The following is a 20023-nucleotide window of genomic DNA, read 5'->3' as shown; positions in this document are numbered from 1 at the left end:
ATCTTGACGGAACTGCTCCTTTTTCACGCAGCCCTCTCGCTATATCGATTGGGAATATTGAAGTATAGGAATGCACCAGATTTGGTTTTGTCTTGTTCTTTGAAGGGCACGAGACCAACGAACTTTTTTCTGGAGAAGGGAGGACAGGGCACCCTGCCACTGGGCTGGGAAAAGCTGAATTTGCACCTGCCAAAGGACCCTTTGCACCCCCAGCTCTGAAGAGCTCTGCACACCCTGGCGACAGCCCCCGTCCCCAAACTCCTGAAATTCAAGTCCTTTTTTTTTTTTTTCTGTATGGATGCAGGACATCAAAGGCAACAGGAGGAAAGCAGAGGTGGCAGCATGGCAGTGATGCCACCTGGGTGCCACCAAGATGACCTCCCAAGCTCCCTGGTATGCTGCAAGGGGCTGAGACAGTCTGAGACTCTCACTCTCCGTCCCAGCTGGAAGCAGAGGGTTTGGAGTGTATCTGAGTGGGATGCACGGATGGAGAAACAGGGGCTCCTTCCCAGATGGAGGGGGGACTGCAGGGCATGGCTGTTACAGCTGCTTCACCCCGCTCAGCTGCACCACACCATGAGGGTCGTGGTGGAAAGGCTGCAGCCCCCCCTCCCCAGCCAGCAGCAGCTGAGAAAGTGCCCGTTTGGAAGTGGGAAAGGATTCATTTCAATTAAATATGCCTGGTGCTCCAATCGAAACCAATTAATTCTCCCCATCTGAAAGCTGATTAGCCAGGCTATCTGGGTAAATGGATAACAACAGGCTAATAACCCCCTCCCCATGCACACACCGGGGCTGCCATCAGGGTTTTGACACTGTGTCTCCAGCCTAATTGCAGCATCTGTGAATAACTGCGGAGCAGATCCCAGCTCCATCCCTGGCAGCAGGCAGGGACCAGGTGAGGATGGCCACTTTGGAGCCAGCCTGACATCCCATTACTGCTCCCAGGCTTCAAACAGGGCTCTGAGCAAGCAAAGCTGCTCCTCCAACCCCAAAAGCTCCCTCATCCCCCTGGAAGCTCTGCTGGGCACTGGGATTGCAGTTCCTGGCTCTCCAGCCCTGTGCCCTCCCCTGGCTCTTATTAGCCAGTGTTTAACTCCACTGCTCATCTGCCTTCCTCGTCCTCCCTCTGGAATGTGTTCCCACCAGCCCAGCCTGGGACAGACAACAGGAACACCAAGGCACTGGGGTTAATGGGCAGAGCTCTGCACCTCACCCCAAACCAGCCTAGCAGCCCCCAGGTTTAAGCATCCCCCACTAACCCAGGCTCCTGAAGCTGCTCAGAGCCTCAGCCCCTGATGTCCTCGGGGAGTTCAAACAGCTGAAGCCAGACATGGGGATGGCAGCCCTCAGGAGAGAGCAGGGGAAGGCACACAGCCATCCCGCTCCTCTGTGACCCTCATCCCCTCCAGTCCCTGTGTCACCACTAATGTCACCTCAGCCCTGGCCCCACAGCCTGACTCCCCAGGTCCCAGACAAGGGGCAGCAACTGGGGAACTAGTGGCAGGAATTTTCCATCTCTGCTGCCTATTTTTTTCCTCACAATTGGGAAGTGTTGACCAGCTAAAACCCACTCTCCCAATGGTGTATTTTTGGTTAAGAGCAAAGATGGAGCCAAATTGTGAACAGAGAAAAACAAAGACCTCAATCCTTCTGCCATTTTCTAATCAAATTTCCTTTTACTGATTTGACAGGCCTGTTTTGAAAATCTAAATTTAAAGCTAAAATGAAGTTAGATTCCACAGCTAAACGGGAATCAAGACAAAATGTTTCAAATGGAGCTAATAAAACCCTTCTGCCCATACCTCTGGGCTCACAAAGCTCCTCTCCACTCCCTGTTTTTGAGTAGTAAGCTTTACTTTGCTCATCCCCCCCACCATGCACAGGCATCCCCCAGCAGTTTGTTTTTAGCTCGTAGGAGGCAGGAAAACAACTTCCACCCAGCTCCATCTCCTTGATGTGGTGCCTGTCCTGCAGGCTGGCCTGAGCTCACATCTAATCTAAATTAAGCCCAGTTTAGGCAATGCTCCCATCTTCAAAGGACCCCTGCAAAAGAAACAGCTTGGCCTGAGAGGGAAGAATGAATGGGAGATGAAGATCCAGCTGTGTGTGTTCCTGGAGAGGCTCACCTGGCTGACAAGGAGAGGAGGGAGCTCCGGGGTGGAGAGCAGCGCCCTTCGAGAGCCAGCACTGACCTGCACAAGCTCCTCCGCTTTTCAAACCCTCCCCTTGCTTCAAACAAAAAGCCTCTTGCTCCCCAGGGGCTCAGCTGTTGTCCTCAGCATCTGACCTTCTTTCAGGCTTTCACCACACCAGAGTAATTTCCCACAGAACAAAGGAAGCCAAAAGAAGAATGGAGTCTCTACTTTGTGCTACAGACAGAGCACTGGAAACTTGGTGGTTCAGCCCTTCTGGTCCATGGCTGTGATCCTTGGACAAGCCCTTGGAAAAGTTCCCTCAGGGAGCAGCCCCTGCCCTGTTGCATGGGAGTGGGATGAGAATAAATCCATAAATCCCAAGATAAATGCAGTAGAGTGCACTGGGAAGCAAAGAAGAGCAGCACTGTTACTGCTCTAAGAGCAGGTGCTCTCACACAAGCTGGACAGGGATGTGGGTTTTAAAACCAGAGGCTGAATGTGTCTTGCACAGACCAAACAGGAGCTCCAGGGAATGAAATCCCAGAACACAGAGCCTCAGCAATCCACGTCCCTGCCTCACGCACCAAATGTCCCTGTCCCTGCAGGGAGGAGCTGCTGGACAGAGAGGAATGGACGTGGCATCACAGAGCACAGGTGTTACCCAATGTTCAGAGGGCAGCTTGAAAATGAAAACAGATGTGTTTAGACCCCTCCTCTTCAAAAGCAGCAGCTCTGGTCACCCTCCACCCCTGTAGCCCTGGGGGGATGCCAGCCTGCATCCCTGCATGCTGCCAGGAGCCAGAGACTTGCAGCGAAATCCTCAGAGCAAAACATTTACAGGAAAAGGGTTTCCATCCATCACCTCAAACCGCCTGCTTATTTAAATCAGTCCAAACACTGCAAAAGTTATCCAAAATGCTCGGCTGTGGCAAAGCTGGGCTGGAGGCAGAGCGCTGGTGCGGCTGCTCGTCCCTGATCCGTGTCAGACAGGGCAGGCTGAAACAACCGCCCACAAGGACCGGGAATTCTTGCAGAACAGGACAGAGAAACATCCATCACCAGTGACAAAGGGTTATTGATCCTGCCCGAGGGCACAGAGGTGGATTCAATGACCGCTCCAAATCCCTTCCACTCCACAGATACTAGAGAAAAGCAAATGTTCATCCCACAAAACCCTTGAGAATGAAGTGCTCCTCTGAGTGTCCCAACGGATGGCAGTGCCATTGACAGGGCTGGCACGTGTGGAAGGGTTGGGGTATGAAGAAGCAACTCCCCCACTTAAAAAAACCAAACAACCCAAAAACAAACAATCCAAAAATGGCAACACAAAAACCAAAGAAACAAAACCCACTCTGCAGTCATGCCTTGCACAGCCAAACCCCTTGAGCATTAACCTGAAAAACTTGTTTAATAGAGCAACAAGGAAAAGTTATCAAATACACTCATGCAGCCTGGGGCGTGCAGGTGAACCTTCCATCCACACCCACACCTCTGTCTCTGCCGCCTCCCAGCCCCAGGGACTGAGGGCAGCATTCCTGGAGGTTCAGCGCACTGAAAGACATGGAGAGGTGCAAGGAGAGCCACGGTCATTGGCTCATCCACTCCATCTTCCAGTTTTCAATATTTGCATTGTCAGGATGTTTTCCAAACACAGATAATCATTTAAACCCAAAACTTCATAGGAAAAAAAAATGCACAATTAGCAATTCCCCCACTAATTAGGAAAGGAAGAAAGAAGTCCAAAGCAGAATTTGTTTGCATAAAACAGAAAAGAGCAATGAAATAGCTACATATGAATGTAATCAAAATGAAAATTAAAGTCATGGTTCTTATTCCTGTGCATGACACCCTTCAGAACCCAGCTCAGTAAAAAATAAATATACACATAGTTTTATGGAGTTTATATTTCATGGATATACATGCACACACATGAACAGAGACACGGAATATTCATGGAGAGCTCTGGTCATAGTCAGCAGCTGAAGGGTCCTGGTGGGACGCTCAGAGGGACTGAGGGGACCCCACGAGCTGAGATGCTGAACAAGGGAACAGGCACATGGGAACTCACCTCAGCTGTGCCACAGAGGTCAGGGAAGCACATGGCCTGAACACAGGGTTCTGGAAGAGGATGACCTCACCCTCCTCAGCATTTTTTAGGGCTGGTGCATCATTAGCCAGGTCTCCAGCTGCCCTCCAGGGGACAAGAGGATCAAGTGTGTTTTTCTCTGCTATTATACAAGACACGAGCTTGTGTGCATCCTCTGATGTGATACAGCTTCAAGGCTACACGGTCAAGCTTCCAGGGCTTGTCTCAGCTCCAGAGCCCTTCTCCAGGACAGCCGCACTGCTGTCACCTCACTCAGGGACAGGCCTTTTTGCGGGCAAGACACCTACTGAGACACACATGCAGCAACTGGGGAGACAACCCACCTTTCAAATTGAGTACATGCCCCAGAGAAGGTCAAGCTGTTCCCAAAATCAGGAGGGGTTTCACACTCAGCCCTCCAGCTTCTCCACATATTCCCCCATCCTCATGCTGTACTCTCCTGCACCCAGCCCTGTTTCTCTCTTGCATTTACATAAAGCCTGAAATCCCTGCCAAAGCAAACTCTTGTTTTACTTCAGTATCACCATGATCTATGAGGGGGATCATAAGACCCCCTTCACCTCCCTTCTCTGCAGAAACCCCCTTCGCCTTCACCTCTCCCTTTTCTGCTCCTCATCCCTCCCCATGTCAGACAAGGGTGTTCCACAGCCTTGCCAAGTGCTTTGGGAAGAGCCTGAAGGACACAAGAACAGCTCAGTACTGGCCACTGCATCAGCTGCTCTCCTGACCAACATCCCACCGCTGCTGCCTGTCATCTACAGGACATGGGAAGCCAAAAACCAGACAAGGAAGACAGGAGGAGAAGTATCTACCTGTCTGCAGCTTCCCAGCCCCAGGAGCCAGCAGAATTTGAGCACAGCCACAGCTCCAGCCCTGCACAATTATTTCACAAAAGGGGGAGCAGGGAGTGAGCAGAAGCACCCCAATAACACAGGAGCTCTCCCAGCTTTTTGAAGACATATGGCTCCTCTCCATACTTCAAGCAGTGACTCCTCCACGCTTCCAAATTACAGCTGCCTAAGCTGTTTCTGCAGATACTTCCTCTTTCTATGCAATCATTTGGCTAATAAGATGAGCAGGTTGGGCTCATTTATTTTGGACACTGTTCGTGGGTCATTAGCAGAAAGGCTAATCATTGCATTGGCAGAAAATATCACTTCTGCTTCAGAGCTGGCTGCACAGCACGGGGAGGGGGAGAGAGCAGGAGCCTGACAGAGCCTTAAAAAAAAAAAATACAAAACCCAAGTTACGCTGCTGTAGAAGTGGAATTTTCCTCTGCTATTTCCCCAGGTACCTGCTGTTAGAACGAAGCGGACAGACTTCAGTGCCCGAGGCAGCTCTGCGGAGCTCGCGCTCCCTCTCCCACGCACGTGCCACCTCCAAGGGCCCGGAGAAGGAGCGATGCTGGCGGCAGCAGCCCGGCCTCCCTGAGCCACAGCAACACAGCAACATGTCCTGGTGATGCTCCATCCTCCGGGGAGGCACCGTCATCCTCACCCACAGGCAAATCCAGGCGGGATGCAAAGAGCCCCATGGCACAAGAGCCCTTTCGGGGATGGTTTGGGGTTAGCAGAGCAGATCAGCTGTGACACCTGTGCTCTGCCCGCAGCACCTGAGTGCTAAAATCCACCTACAGAGACATTTAAAGAGCAATTTGCATTCACTGTGAAGGCTAGAGTGCCAGGGGGATGCAGAACTGCAGGGCATCTGTGGAGCTGAAGCTTGAGTTTCCAGGAGACACAGCAAAGCTGAGCCCTTCCCTTTTCTCTCTCAAGAGGTGACAACAGAAGCAAAGACAAAGTTCTGAGACACAGCCGTGCCCAAACAGCAGCACTGAGAGCAAAGCTGCTCCCCAGGCCCAGCTGCTCCAAAACCACCTCTCTCCAAAGGCCCTGGGAGAAGCTTTGCCCTGCGGATATCGTGCCCAGGTAGTGCACAGGGACACAGAGCTGCTCCTGCTCCCATCTCACTGCAGCTGCTGCCTTCACCCACTGACCTGGCAAGGGCAGAAATGAAGTGCTTGAGGGGAACAGCTGGCCAGGGCACAGGTTGTCCCCTTCCCCAGCAGACACACAGCCAGCACGCCTCCTGCTCCCCTCCTCCAGCTTCTGCCAGCCCCAGATGTCCCGGCCCTGTGTGCTGCCAACAGTGCCATGACCTTGGCTGCTCTCAGCAGCATCCTTGGGGCAAGCACAGGATGGGGCTCCCATCTCCCCTGGGAGGCTGTCAGCAGATGTTCCTCAGCTCTGTGCTTCCCCTCCTGCCCTGCAGCACCACAGCCAGGAGCCCCAACACACTTCCCAATTGGTTATACCAGGAGGGAGCTGGGCAGGGGGACAGCATGGCAATGTTGGGAGGAGGGACACCAGGAATTTGTCCCTGGAGTGCTCCAGCTTGCCTTGAGCCACCCATGCCGAGCCTCTTCCTGCTGTCCCCACGGGAGCGTCGTGCTGTGCTCTCCAGGCCAAGCCCCTCCAGCCCCACGGCAGAGCCGGCTGCTCCCTGGGGAGCCCTGCGACAGATGGGGAGCTGGGGCTGGCTCTGCAGGGCTCTCCAGCCTGAGAAAGGGAAGAAGATGATTTGGGAGCTAATTTAGAGCTTGGATTTCCAAAGTCTTTTCAGACTCCGAGGCTACTGGCAGGCAGTGTTACAGCCCCTGCCAGTCTCAGCAGCTCTACAATGTCCTTCCCTTGGCAAGGGCAGCAGTGGGGAAAAAATAACAAGAGACATGTGATGGAGAGCTTGGCTGAAGGTTCCCTCCCCCCGCTGACCTGCATGCCAAGGAGGAAGAGCACGGGGGAAAAAAAAGTTTTAAAAGGAAAGAAAAAAGCCCACACTACTTGTTTTGCTGTGTCCGAGCTGCGGGGATAGAGCTGCGGCAGGAGGTGAGCAGACACAACCTGGGGCCATCACTTTGTTCAGTGGTCAGGACAAAGCCATCACCCTCCCCACACCCCCCAGCCAGCACAGGGAGAGCAGGGCCCCCAGTGCCCGCTTCCCAGGCAGGAAGGAGCACTTCTGCACAGCCTCCCTGCACCCACGCTGCTGTATGGAGCCCCAAAAGCAGGACCTTGCACTCACTCCCAGCAAACCCACAGAGATAAATGCTGCTGGGTGCACACTTGTGCTTGCAACCTTGAGTGCATGGGGGTGAAACAGATTTTTCCTCAAAATTTCATGGCCCAAAAAGGCAGGGTGGTGGAGAGCCTCTCTCCTCCCCAGCACACGCAGCAGACCCCATGGAGGTGGCTCCTCTGCTGGGGATGCTGTGCAGAAAGGAGCTCACCAGCACCCAGAGGGTACCAAGGGTGAGAACCTGCTGCTGGAGAATCACAGCATCTCAGGGAAGGACAGGATGAGGCCAATATTTAATTAACCTTTTTTTCAGAGAAGGGAAGGGAAGGAAGGAGACCGATCAGAAGAGCATGGGGACAACCCCGGCCATCCAGCCCAGAATAGTCTGAGGGCAGCACTCACACACACACCCCCTGTCAGGGTGACAGCCGAGCAAGGGGGCATTCACCTGAGGAGGGGTGTACAGCCCCACCCAGCCACTGCAGCCCAACAGGTGATGGGAAAACACTCCAGCCTGCAAAGGAGGGAGCCTGGACGCCAGCAGAGACACAGACATCAGCAAAGGCATGGTCGGGTGAAATGTGATCATTTTGGCAAAGAGACACACAGCACATGACTGTCATTGACCTGCTGGCTGTGCATAACATCAGCGAGCTGGGCACCAGCCACCTGTGCAGGTTCAGCTGTTCCCTGCAACACTTGGGATGCTGCAGACAGCCCTGGGAGCACAGCCTGCTCACCCGCACCCAGTGCTTCCCCCACGAGGTGCCAGCTCCCGGGTGGGGGATACAGGGATAGACGCAGCCAAATCCAAAGCAGGCGGGATCCTAAGGCAGGAGCAGCTGGGTTGAAAAATCTCTCTGTGTCTCTAAGCCCTCCCTGCAGAGCACACCGAGGCTGCCGAGATGCTCACGTGAACCGCTCTCTCCCTGTCATGGGGGGACAGGAGAAACACAAGCATTGAACCGCCCTTCTCATCCCTCCCTTCCCAGCACACAGGGCAGAGGGGGGAGAAGAATCAGGTCACTTCACTTCTCTGGTTTGACAAGTCTATTCCCCAGTTCCCAGGACACAGCAGCAGCTACTAGAACAACACCTCGGACTCCTCCTCCTCCCCTCAGCCCCCAGACCACCAGAGGAGGAGCTGGGCTGTGAGGCAGAGGCAGTTCAGTACACGGAGAGGGAGAGAAGAATCACAGCACTCATCCCAGCACAAGCCACGAGTGTCCCAGGTGGATCTGGCCCCAAACCAGTACCAAGGATGCCTCGAGACAAGATCAAAGTAGCCCTCAAAGGGGAACCTAAAATCTGTGAGTGCCACCAGCATGGCCAGTCCCAACACGCCCAGGCAACTGATTGTCAAGGTGTTTGGTGCAAAACAGGACAAAAAAGTAAAAAAAAAAAAAGAAGAGAACAGCTGGCTGTGGCAGTGACAGCACCAGCCCCTCCTTGCAGCTCAGGTAAGGTGGGCAGACGAGCTTTCACGCAATTTACACTCTTCCCCAGCCACATCCGCATCCTTTCCACAGCCGCAGCCTAGGGGCACAAGCCTTACCTGATAACCAAATCCTCACCTCAGCCCAGAGACATCTCACAGCTTGTCCGCTCGGTGCTGCAGGCATGAGGAATCCTCAGCACTGATTCAGGCTCTCCCTGGAGCTGCTGTCTTGTTCCTGTTTGTTCCCACGACTCGCAGCAATCACTGCTTTTGTTTGCAGTTTGTAAACAAGCCCCTTCCTCGCCTACGCCCGCACCACGGATGGCTGGCAGCCGCCACTCCATCCTCACCCCACTCTCCCAAACCAGCACCTCAATATGCATCCCTCAGCACATCCCAGCTGTGTGAGGAGACGAAGGACCAATGTCCAAGGGGATGAAGGTGTGTCTGAACCCACCTGGGAGGGTGTGGGGTACAGTGTCCAAGAGCTACACGCCCCAAATCCCCATCATGAGGAAGAGCAGTGGGAGAAGCAGCTGCCCTGAGCCATCCTGAGGTCCCAGACACCCCAAGAATGCAGGGTGGGATCAGATCCTTGGTACCCAGCCCAGCCTTCACCTGCCTGGCCAAGCTGCATCCCAGCACCTGAGCTGGGAGAGTTTAAATCATTAATTTCTGAGGCAGAGGGAGGCTGGCAGGCCCAGCACAGGGTTGAGTAATGATGGATCTCTGGGAAAGGCCAAGTGAAACCTGCAGCTTAATCATGGAGAGAGACTCCCTCTGGGGCACTACCAGCACCCTCCAGCCAGACATTCCCCCACTGCAACTTCCCACTGCCAGCACATGGGGCTGCCTGTCCCTTTACTTCTGCATTACCAAACCCACCCCAGCCTCTGCAGAATGATGCCCAAAGTTGCTGAAGAAGCAGTAAGATTCAACACTGGGGCTGCTGTCTGTGCCCCCAACAACTGCTGCTCCCACCCCGCTGGTTTCACCCTGAGCCCGAGCTTGGTGCAATGAGGAAAACCATGGCCAGGGCAGCAGGAGAGCTCAAGCTTGCCCAAGGAATGGCTGGTGAGGAGCTGCTACCCAGCTACAGTTCTGGGAAGGGAAGCAGAGACACCTGACACTGCATCAGTGGTTTTGCTGCCACCCAGGGTTCCTCACCTTCCACCTGAATAAAAAGTAAGTGGTCTCCTCTCCCCTGAGGAGCTAAAAAGGAGGCAGCTACAAAGGAAAACCACCAGTTTTCCTGTTGGATAAAGGGAAATGTGGGAAACACAAAAAGGTGGGAAAGCTCTTAGGTGTGAGGAAAAGAAGCAGGTTTTAGAAATAAAGCAAAAGAATTTAGAAATCAGCTCTAGCTGCGAAAACTTGAAGATAGAAGAGGATACAATTATACAGCAAGCAAGGACATTAAAACAATGGTTAGAGTTTCTAGGTTTGGCTGAGATAGGTTTTGAAGTTGCAAAAAATACGCTTAGCAAGATAGATAAGTTTAAGCCTAATCATGGAATATTGTGCATTATGATCTAAGGCATAACAAGCAAGTATTGTGTACAACAGATGCACGTGCTTTACTGAAGATTGGTTAAAACAGTTGTCTGCAAATTTTCGAAGCACACTAATTGGCTAAGAAGCTTTTAAGAATTCTCTGTAACCAGGAAGTCTCTGGATGCCTGCGGCGGCGTGAGCTCTGTACCATCTCTGTCTCAACTCTGTATGTGAGACTGAAAACGGAATAAAAGAATAAAAAGGCTCCTGGAGCGCCTGTCTGGGTTCCCCATCCCGTTTGCTCACCAAAAACACCGACAGGGAAACACAATGAAAAAATGTCCAACCCCTGAAATCCATGTGCATCCCAGCAGGGCTGGGGCCGATGCTCACACTCACTCCCTCTCCAGGCACTGCCATAAATCCAGCCCCAGAAGCACCCACCTGAGGCAAAGCCCAGCCAGTCAACCAGCTCCTCTCAGAAACAGTTATTTTCCTGCAGTTTTATAAAACTGGATTTTAACAGTAAGCACAATTCCATTTTTTCTCTCTCCCCTTTTCCTTTGCTGCACATCTTGAGAGTTCATGACGAGGCTCCTGCTCGGAGCAGGCAGAGACCTTTTGAAAGCTGAAACAGAGCTCGCTCCCCCTCATCCGTGGGGATGGAGGAGGGAGGGAGGAGATGGAGTGGGAGCCACAACAGGTAAAAATAACCATACTTGGCCTGATGTTGCTCCCAATTAAGGCAGTGGGAATTCTGCCCAACTTCCAAAGCAGCCAGACCCAGACACACACAAAAAGGGCTCTGCTGTATGAGCAGCCTAACGATGGTCAGAGAAAATCATGGATACGTGAGCTTCTTCCCCCTATTTCGTGCTGGTGGGAGGCTGAGCAGCCCCTGCCCCGGGGCCAGGCACTGCAGAGGCTGCAGACACACCAAGGGTGATGATCAGACCCACAGCACCACATCTCCTCTGCTCCAGGCACAGTTACTCCACACAGAGCTTGGAAAGGTTTTTTCCAGGAACGGTTTATCTGCTCAGACAGTTTCACATCAGCTGAAACTAAAGTGTAAGTGGTTTTGGGGAGGATATAGAAAGTGTTGAAGAGTAGAAACATTTCATTCTGACACTTCCCTGAACAAAAAGCGCTCTGCCTTTTCACGGCATCACGGTGCCTTGTGAAACCAAGTCCAATTTATTTTTAAATGGAAAAAAAATGAAAGCCCAAACTGAGAGCAAATATATTTCTGGGGACAAATACGGTATTGCATTTCATCCTGTCGTTAACACTTACTCCCATCTTCGGGATTCACCGACCAAATGAGAGCTCAGCCTTTTGTGGTGCTGCAATGTAACATCTTTCACCACCACCTTGAAGCTGTTCTGCATGAGGTTGAGCACAGCTCACCCTCACACGAGCCAGCGCCTGACACCGACAACACTTGAACGGATGCAAACATTTCCAACTCACATTCAAACACGAGTAACAACTGAGAGCAGCGAGAACCGCAGATAACACAAGATTTGAAAGAGAAAAAAAGGCACTTCACTGCTTGTCTGAAGACCAGCCCAGCTTTCAAGCCTGCAGGCATCCTCCTGGGGGTGTGAGAGCTGGGTGAGGCTCCTCACCCTCAGTCAGAACCCATATTGTACCAACAGAAAGATGGAGATTACAATATTCCTGCTGGGAATAAAGTGTCAGGCACCCCCCAGCACAGCACAGCCTCACCAGTGAGGAGACAACACCCTCCACCCTGCCAGCATTCCCGGCACCCGGCCAGGCAGTGCAAGGTCTGCATCCCAAGTGAACGCTCTCCATCGTGAGGTACTACCTCGGAGCCAGGGGCCACCCACACCCAGCCATCACTGGAGAAGGCAGCATCCACAGGAGTTTTCCTGGAATAACATTTCCTGACAATTTTAATGCCGTATGTGCTTTGGAGCCTGGCAGTTTAAAGCAATTAGACCCAGGCTGGGAGCTGCAAAGCATTTCTGTGTTTACGTCAATGTTTCAGAGGTACCAATCCAGTACTCCCAGCACTTTACACACAGGATCAGCACGGGGCTCCCACGTGGAATTACTCTCTCCAGGAGCCCAGCAGCTCAGTGAGACCCAACCTGTGGGGGAGAGGGGTGGAAACCAGGAGCTGAGGCAGAGCCACCCCACTGAAGCCTGGATTTCCATCTGCTTGTCCCACACTGCGAAACAAAACCACCACCAAAAGGTCAGGCTACCAGCTACACCCTGCAGCGCTGTGGATGTGAGTACTTCTCCCAGACAGATGGTGGGAAGGGGAAGAGTGAGGAGGAGGAAGGAAGGGAACAAGTTCAAGAGAAGCCTCTGAGATCAGCAAACTGATAAAAATACCCTCTCAGCGCCGCTGGCATCGGAGGGACCCGGCCCGGGGGCGAAGGCAGGCACAGAGCGTGTCCCACCCCGTGCCACCAGCTCACACTGCTCTGATGCTCCTCGCCCCACTCCCAAAACCTTCCCTCTGGCTTTTTTTCCCTCATCTCCTCACGACTTCAGCATTCCCCTTTCCAGCTCTCACACCCCCTGACAACACCGGCCACTTTTCCAACGGGAGTTTTTTACTTTTTCCCTTCCGTCCTCGATTCTCAGCACGTCGAGGCTGGGGAAATTTTCTCAGGCTGCAGATCCCTCCCACGCCTCGATGCCATCTGCCAAAACCAAACCCCTTCCCAGTGCTTCCCATGGCTGCTTTTCCCCCAGCAGCAACTTCAGTTGCTCTGGGGATGACATGAGGAAGTTTAGTTTGCTGCTCAGTTCAGATGAACTGAGAGCATTTATTCAGCCCTCCTTTATCAGAGATGCAAATCAAGCACTCCAGTTACATATTTTAACACAGTGGGGTGGAAAAAGTCTGATGGAGAGAAAGCCATAAAGGGCCTAATGTATTCACTGGAGCTAAGGTGGAAAACTGAGAGATTAGTGAAAAATTATTAACATAACAGGTGCCATTGTCACAGAAGTGACAATTTAAAGACAAATCCCCCCAAAATGAATTCCCTAAATACAAGAGCTCACCATTAACTATATTTAGTCCCTGTTTTATACTGGCTTTGCAGAGGAGAGTGGAGGGGAGGGGGAAGGTGAATGAAAGAGGCTCCTTCTCCCAGACAGCAAGAAGTTGGTTAATGAAACATTAAAACGGAAATGGAACTTGAAGCCAAAGAATGTCCCAACTTGGGAAAGAGCAGATGCCATGACAGTGTCAGGGTGAGAGGAGTGGGACCTTCTTCCAGCATGGACCAGCAACAACTCCTCAGTTCCAGCGCTCCTGCATGGCTGGTGACTTCAGCTTCCAGCTGGGCTGAGCTCTAGGCCCCAGACCCACGGAGCCTGCAGGCACTCAGCTCCTCTGCCCTGAGCCACCTGACCCAGCAGAGATCCCACCAGTCCCTCTGGCCACCCCGAAGCAGCTCAGGAAAGAGCTGAGGGCCACCTTCAGCAGAGTGGGGAGCACTGGTGATGGTCTGAGGATTGCTCGGTCTGCCATCAGCACAGAGCCTGCAGCTCCCATCCCCATCCCAGGGATTTGGGGATGCTTAGTCCACCCCATCAGGGTGGGCAGCTCCTTCTTCTCTCCCCACACACGATTCTCACACAGGGACATGCTGAACCCAGGGGTTTTAGAGCTTTTCTTTTAGGTTTTTCTTTTTATAAAAACAGCTCATTGGAGATCAATTTAGCTTTTTAATACCTTTCAGATAAGAAAATCTGCTGCAGCAGCAATTCTCTCCCTATCTTAATTAATTTCTAAACACATCACAAGCTGGAAGTGCATGTTTGATGAATCTGGTTGACCTCCTGGTGCAAAAATGATGACACAGATGTTGTGCCATCTTCACTACCTCATTACTCATGTCACACCAGGGTTTTTTTCTCCCACTGAGCTGCCTGACAGGAGCTCCAGTGCTGCCATCAGCAAGACAAGCTGCAAAGAGCCAGAGGGAGGCTCAAGCAGTGCTTTGCATCCACTGGAAAAGCCAGGTCCACTGGTGCTGCCAGCAATCCCACAGGACACAGCAGCAGGCAAGCACAAGGGAGGGAGGGAGCTAAATCCATGGGAAGTTTTGCACCAAGGAGGACTAAATACTGCTGGGTAGGGAAACGAGGCACCACACAAAGAATGGTCAATCTGAGGGAATGCTGGGGCTGAAGGAGCCCCAGTGGGGATGGGCCCAAAGCCCACAGGATCTGGAGTGATCCCTCAGAGAGCCGTTTGCTGGGCACAGTGGGAATCAGCCCAGCTCTGAAAAGGGTTTCAGCCTCCTCTCCCCTCCCATACAAGCTGGGGTAAGCCCAGTTGCACTGGTGTGATGTTATATCCACCTGTGGGAAGGACAGCAACCACAGAATCATTGAATGGCCCGGGTTGGAAGGGACTTTAAAGCCCATCCAGTGCCAACCCTGCCATGGGCAGGGACACCTCCCACTGTCCCAGGCTGCTCCAAGCCCCATCCAGCCTGGCCTTGAGCACTGCCAGGGATCCAGGGGCAACCACAGCTGCTCTGGGCACCCTGTGCCAGGGCCTGCCAACCCTCACAGGGAAGATTTTTTTCCTAAAAGGTGACAGCAGCAGCTCCTAAAAACTTTCTTGCTCTTGGAGATTCCTTAAGGAAGCAGAGAGCTGCCCCAGCTTGAGGCAGTCCCAAGGATGGGCCTCCAGGACACAGCACAGGGTGCACTGGGGCACAGGATTCCTTCCCAGCTCCACTTCAGAGCAGGATGTGAGAGCAGAGGGAAGAGTTTAAGACCACAATTTATACCCAGCTCAGGGGTTGATGGAGCACAGCTTTGGTAGCTGATCATTAGGGGAACATCAGGATGTATGGGAACAAGAAGAAAAAAGGGAACTCCACAAATATGAGCTGAAGAAAATCCTCTGGGAGACCTAGAAGCCAGCAGATAACTCCTCTGCTGCCAGCACAGCCAGCAGAAAGTGGGCATTAAAAATAAAAAATAGCAATTCTGTTAAAAAGCAGCCTGATGAGGTCTGATCACCTTTTACTCCAGACACTTTAATTGTCCCTTGCAAGGTGATGGCATGAGATGCACCAAGGCTTTTCCTCGTGACCACTCTCCAACAAACCCAGCTTATTTCTGCTGGAGCTGGAGCAGAGGCAGCGCAGAGCATATTTACAACCCTCACACCACGTAGGGATGGTCCTGGCTCTGGTACCCCACAGCCAGGACTTTTACTGGCATCACTCTCAAGAGAGGAAAACCCATCCCTCCACCAGCAGGACGGGATGGGGCTTTGCATCCTCTTCCCAAACCTGCATCCCGGCACTCACAGGCTGCAATGGTCCTACTGATGCCTGATAAAGGGGTCCATGCAGGGATACAACCTGCCTGTCCCACCCAGACTCACCCCTCCACCCCTCAGAGCCTGACAAACAACCCCCCTCTACGGCCAAAGCCGCTGGACACGGCCCCGGGGCTGGATTTAGCATCACACAAGGCAATAATTAAACCAAGACACAAGGCGGTGGGGAACAACAAAAAAATAAATCCCTCTTATGTTTTGTTAAATTCAGCAATTTACAAGGCTGGAATAATTAGTGGTTTAAAATGTTTTGACACAAGCAGCCCCAATAATCATGATAAATCATATCAGGCATATGCCCAGATCCTTGAAGTGACAGATGACAAACAGAGCAGTGACAAGACGCTCCATCACGCAGGGAATCATTGAGTTAATGGAAGAATTATTGCTTCTGAAATCCACTCCAGTCCCATTGTGGGGAACATTCCAATTTATCAAAGCCAAATGAACATTAATTGCTGCAGCCTGGTAAGTTTTCGAGCTGCTGTGACCTTCATTGAATTTTAATCCAAAACAGATAAGATTTACTTCCACACAACAGGAAACAACACAATTAAACCCAAATGACAGCTGAGATTATGGTGAAAAAACACAACAGGCGTAATGACAAAAATATTGATTCCTTTCTACTTGACACTGTGCTAAAAAAGAGGTAAATAAATAAAATCTTGCATTTGCATATTTGTTTTTCTTTTCCCTTTATCCCTTCTTTTCATTTGGGAGACAAATTTCAGACACTCAAGCCAAGAGGAAATGGGTGGCAGAGAGTAATGGAGACTGAATTCCCTTTAACTGCAGTAATTAATGTTATGTCTCATTGGGGAGAGATTAAGGAAAAACAGTTAGGAAAGGAAAAAAAATAAAAATTAAGTATTGTCTTGCTGTCAAAGACGCCCTTGAGCATGGGAAGGGAGGTGTGAAGAGGGTCACAGTCAGTGCTTTGCAGGGGTAGATGGTGGCCACAGGGACACGGGCCATGGACACTTTGCTGCTGCACTGGAAGCAAACCAATCCCAAACCAGAAAGCCACAGACTGACAGCCAGAATCACCAGAAGGAGGAGTAAACCCAGGATTTGCACCTCCCTGGGGCCCCCATGCAGCACTGAGGGGGACTTGGCTTTAGAGGCAGAGCAGGAGCTCCCAGCCAAGCCATAAACACCTACAGAAATCCAACCAGTTCCTGGCTTGGAGGTGTCTCACTGCCCAATAAAGCTGTGCCAAGTGCTCTGTAAGAGATGGATTAACCAGATCCCCCAGGCAAACCTTCCCCAGCTCCTATAAATCACCTGCAGCATGAGGAGAGAGGTAAAAGCAAGTGCTACAGCCACTTAAAGGAGATGAAGGAAGCACTTTCCCATGTCCCCTCCTGTCCCCTGGGGAGGGATGCTGGGCTGATGGACAGGGCATGCAGAGCCTGAATGCCAAGGCAGCACTGGGGTGGGCTGGAATTTTGTCCATGGCAGTGTTTTAGTTTATAGAAAGCACACAGGAGACATTGGGCTTCATGACAGGAAGAGGAAGGAAAAGCATTTGGGAAGCTGGGAAGGAGGACACAGGTTGTCCAGTTGCATCCCAAGGCAAAAGGGATATGGACACAGAGGGTGTGGGGACAGGAGGGGGTACCCAGGGCACAGCACAACCAGGGAACCCCACTGCTGGGGTCAGAGAGCTCAGGTGATGGGGGCCCTCTGGGATGTGCTCCAGCTGGGATCATGAAGGAAAATAAAGCAGCCCAGGGACCTGGGTGAAATATTCCACCCAAGAAACAAAAGCTGTGCCCATTTTATTTCAGCTACAGAACTCCATGAGGCCTCAAGGAGGAAAATAACAACTAACCAACAAAACGGAATCATCTTTGCTGGTAACTCAAAACTTGGCTCGGGTTCACTCAAAAAGTTAATGAACCTTCTGAAAATTCTGGGCAAAGTTTCAAGCCTGTGCTGCAATCCTGACCCAGGAAAGGGATCTGCAGGGCTCCTGCCTCCCCAGGGACACATGTGCAGCCCAGGCCCCATCCCAGACCCACATCCATGCCAGGACCTTGGCTCCTGCTGCAAGGAATGTCAGGATTTATAAAGACAGTGGAATTACATCTCATTCTGTGTGGAAGGAACAGCTCCTTCTCTCCTGTCCTCCTGCTGCTTTTGCAGAAGGGAAGAGAGGTTCAGAGCAGGAACTAACCCTCGTCACAAAGCCATGGGTGCTCCCACACCATCGGCAAAGCACATCTTCCCTGGCTAACCTGGGATTAGAGGGCAAAACCATTTCTGTGACATTTCTGTGGCATTCCCAGCAATGCTGTCAGCTCCATCCCACCGGCACGGCTGCTCCCACCTTCCGAGGGGCAGCAAAGCAAGGCTTTGGCAGGAGCTTCTCCAAGGACCTTCCCAAGCATCAAATCATTACAATCATCTGCTGTATCTCAGAGAGCACCTTCAGCAAGGACTGAGGACCAGGACTGAATCTCCCCTGCTACAGGAAGTCTGCATTTCAAGCAGGAATCACCAGGCTGCAGAGCTAGTGTCACCCCACAGACACAGGGCAATTCTCCACGGCTCAGGTTTGCCCACAACAGCCAAACAATCCCTTACTCAAACCTCCTCCCAGGGACTGAGCTTAGCACACCCAAAAGACACAAGTTGTGCTGTCTTCTTTCTTTGTTCTGTCTCTCACTTACATTTTCAGGCTCATTTTCCAAGTACACATTTCTAACCCCTTCCCCCTCTCCGATCCCCCATCCCATTGACAATTTTAGCAGGACATAAAACCATTCCGTATCCAACTCAGTAAGCTGCAGCCCCCAACTCCTTTCCCTTCTGCCATCCTGCATCTTATTGTTCCCAGCAGCCTTAATGGAATGTCTCTCTGCCCTCTCATATGCACTCAGCGCCCAATCTAAAGCCCCACTGAGGAGACACTCCAAAAAACCAGATTTAAGTTGCAAAAGCCAAATAGCTGCTTGTTCAAATAAAAAAAATAAAGCATTTGTGCAGCCATTGTCTCTGTTCCTCCTTCCAAACCTAAGGATAGAAGTTGTGGAGACGACACAGATTCCCAGAGATTAACAGATTCACCTTTTGCAGAGGGTTGCTGTGCTGGGACCCCCAATCCCATAAAAGACTTGCTTTGGCAAAGGAATGGCATGTATACACACTGCATATACCAACCTAACTTCTTTCTTTATCTTATCCCAAAGGGATTGAAGGGACAATACACTGAATCCCATTTTACAGATGGAGCTCTAAAACACGGAGGAACCATGGACCAGATCCAAATACGTAGGCAACCACCTCGTGTGATACCGAAACTTTAAAAGGCAACACTGCACATAAACAGTGCGTTAATGAAAGGTCACAAACACCCCAGATGGAGACATTCAAAGCACGGGATCATCTTTTTACTTTTAGGTCACATTTGTCCTTTGCAAGAAATGCTGCAGCCCTTACTCACTTCAAAGATAAACTTCAGCTTCAAAATGAAATGGCCAAGCCCAAATTCTTGCCTTTGCACAATGCTCAAAACACAAAGAACAAGCAGAAATATTCAACTGGCATCTCACTATTGCTTCCAGAGAGGCCAGGGGATGGGCAACCCGGTGTGCCACGACCTTCCTAGAAAGAGTGTCCTGCAAGGAACAGCTCTTGCAGGGGCGGTGGCCGGCTTCCCTGGGGAACAGGTGATTTCAGCAAGTGTAGCAATTCCTCAGCTACAAGTGATTCCAGCTTTTGTGATTCCAGCTCTTTGTGAAATCACCCAAGGCGAACTCGGGGATAGAGAGGCAGGAGCCTCGTACAGCAGTTCCACAGAGGCAGCTTTCCTTGTCCAGCAGCCCCTGCGAAGGGAAGGGCAGGGACAAGGCTCCCTAATCAGGGCTGGGGGCAGGGGTTCTATGGGGTAGGCAGGGGGTGGGGTGGAAACCAACTGGCCAGCGGGGTACTGGGTATTACCATACAGAAACAAGGCGTGCTGGGGGTGGCTCACTTTGTCACCATTGTCACTTTGACCTGCACTGAACTGGGGGTTTGGACAACCCAAAGGGCTCCCCCAGACCTGCAGACCCAGTGAAGGCAGCAGCTCCCAGCTTCAGCTGCAGCTCCTGAGTGGGCCAGGAGCACTGACAGCTCCACATGGCTCACTTTGTCACCATGACCCAGAGGAAGGTTGCTTATCTCTGGGGAAGATCGTCTTGCCCTCAAGTCTCTTCTCCAAGGGAGAGAAGAGGGCTCTTGTGCCATGGGCTCCCAGCCCTTCACACCTCACCACTTTTTGGCAGAGACAGGAGGAACTACAAGGATCCTTGTTACCCTCCCACCAGCTTCTTCCCCACACTCTGTTGCTTTATTTTGTTTCATTTTCTGAGAAAACTAAGCATTCTTTTTTTTTATTTTTTTCCTGGCCCAGTCAAACACATCTC

General features: G+C 51.7%; 1 protein-coding gene across 2 annotated transcripts in view; it reads right to left on the bottom strand.

Annotated features, from left to right (window-relative positions):
• Positions 1 to 20023, bottom strand: part of ASTN2 (astrotactin 2) — a 319207-nt gene that overhangs the window by 247109 nt on the left and 52075 nt on the right. The gene's annotated exons all lie outside the window — the stretch shown is intronic.

The sequence above is a fragment of the Corvus hawaiiensis genome, chromosome 21, assembly GCF_020740725.1.
Source record: "Corvus hawaiiensis isolate bCorHaw1 chromosome 21, bCorHaw1.pri.cur, whole genome shotgun sequence".
NCBI classification, from domain to species: domain Eukaryota; kingdom Metazoa; phylum Chordata; class Aves; order Passeriformes; family Corvidae; genus Corvus; species Corvus hawaiiensis.
Note: the sequence above shows the minus strand (reverse complement) of the source record. Positions and strands in the feature narration are given on the sequence as shown.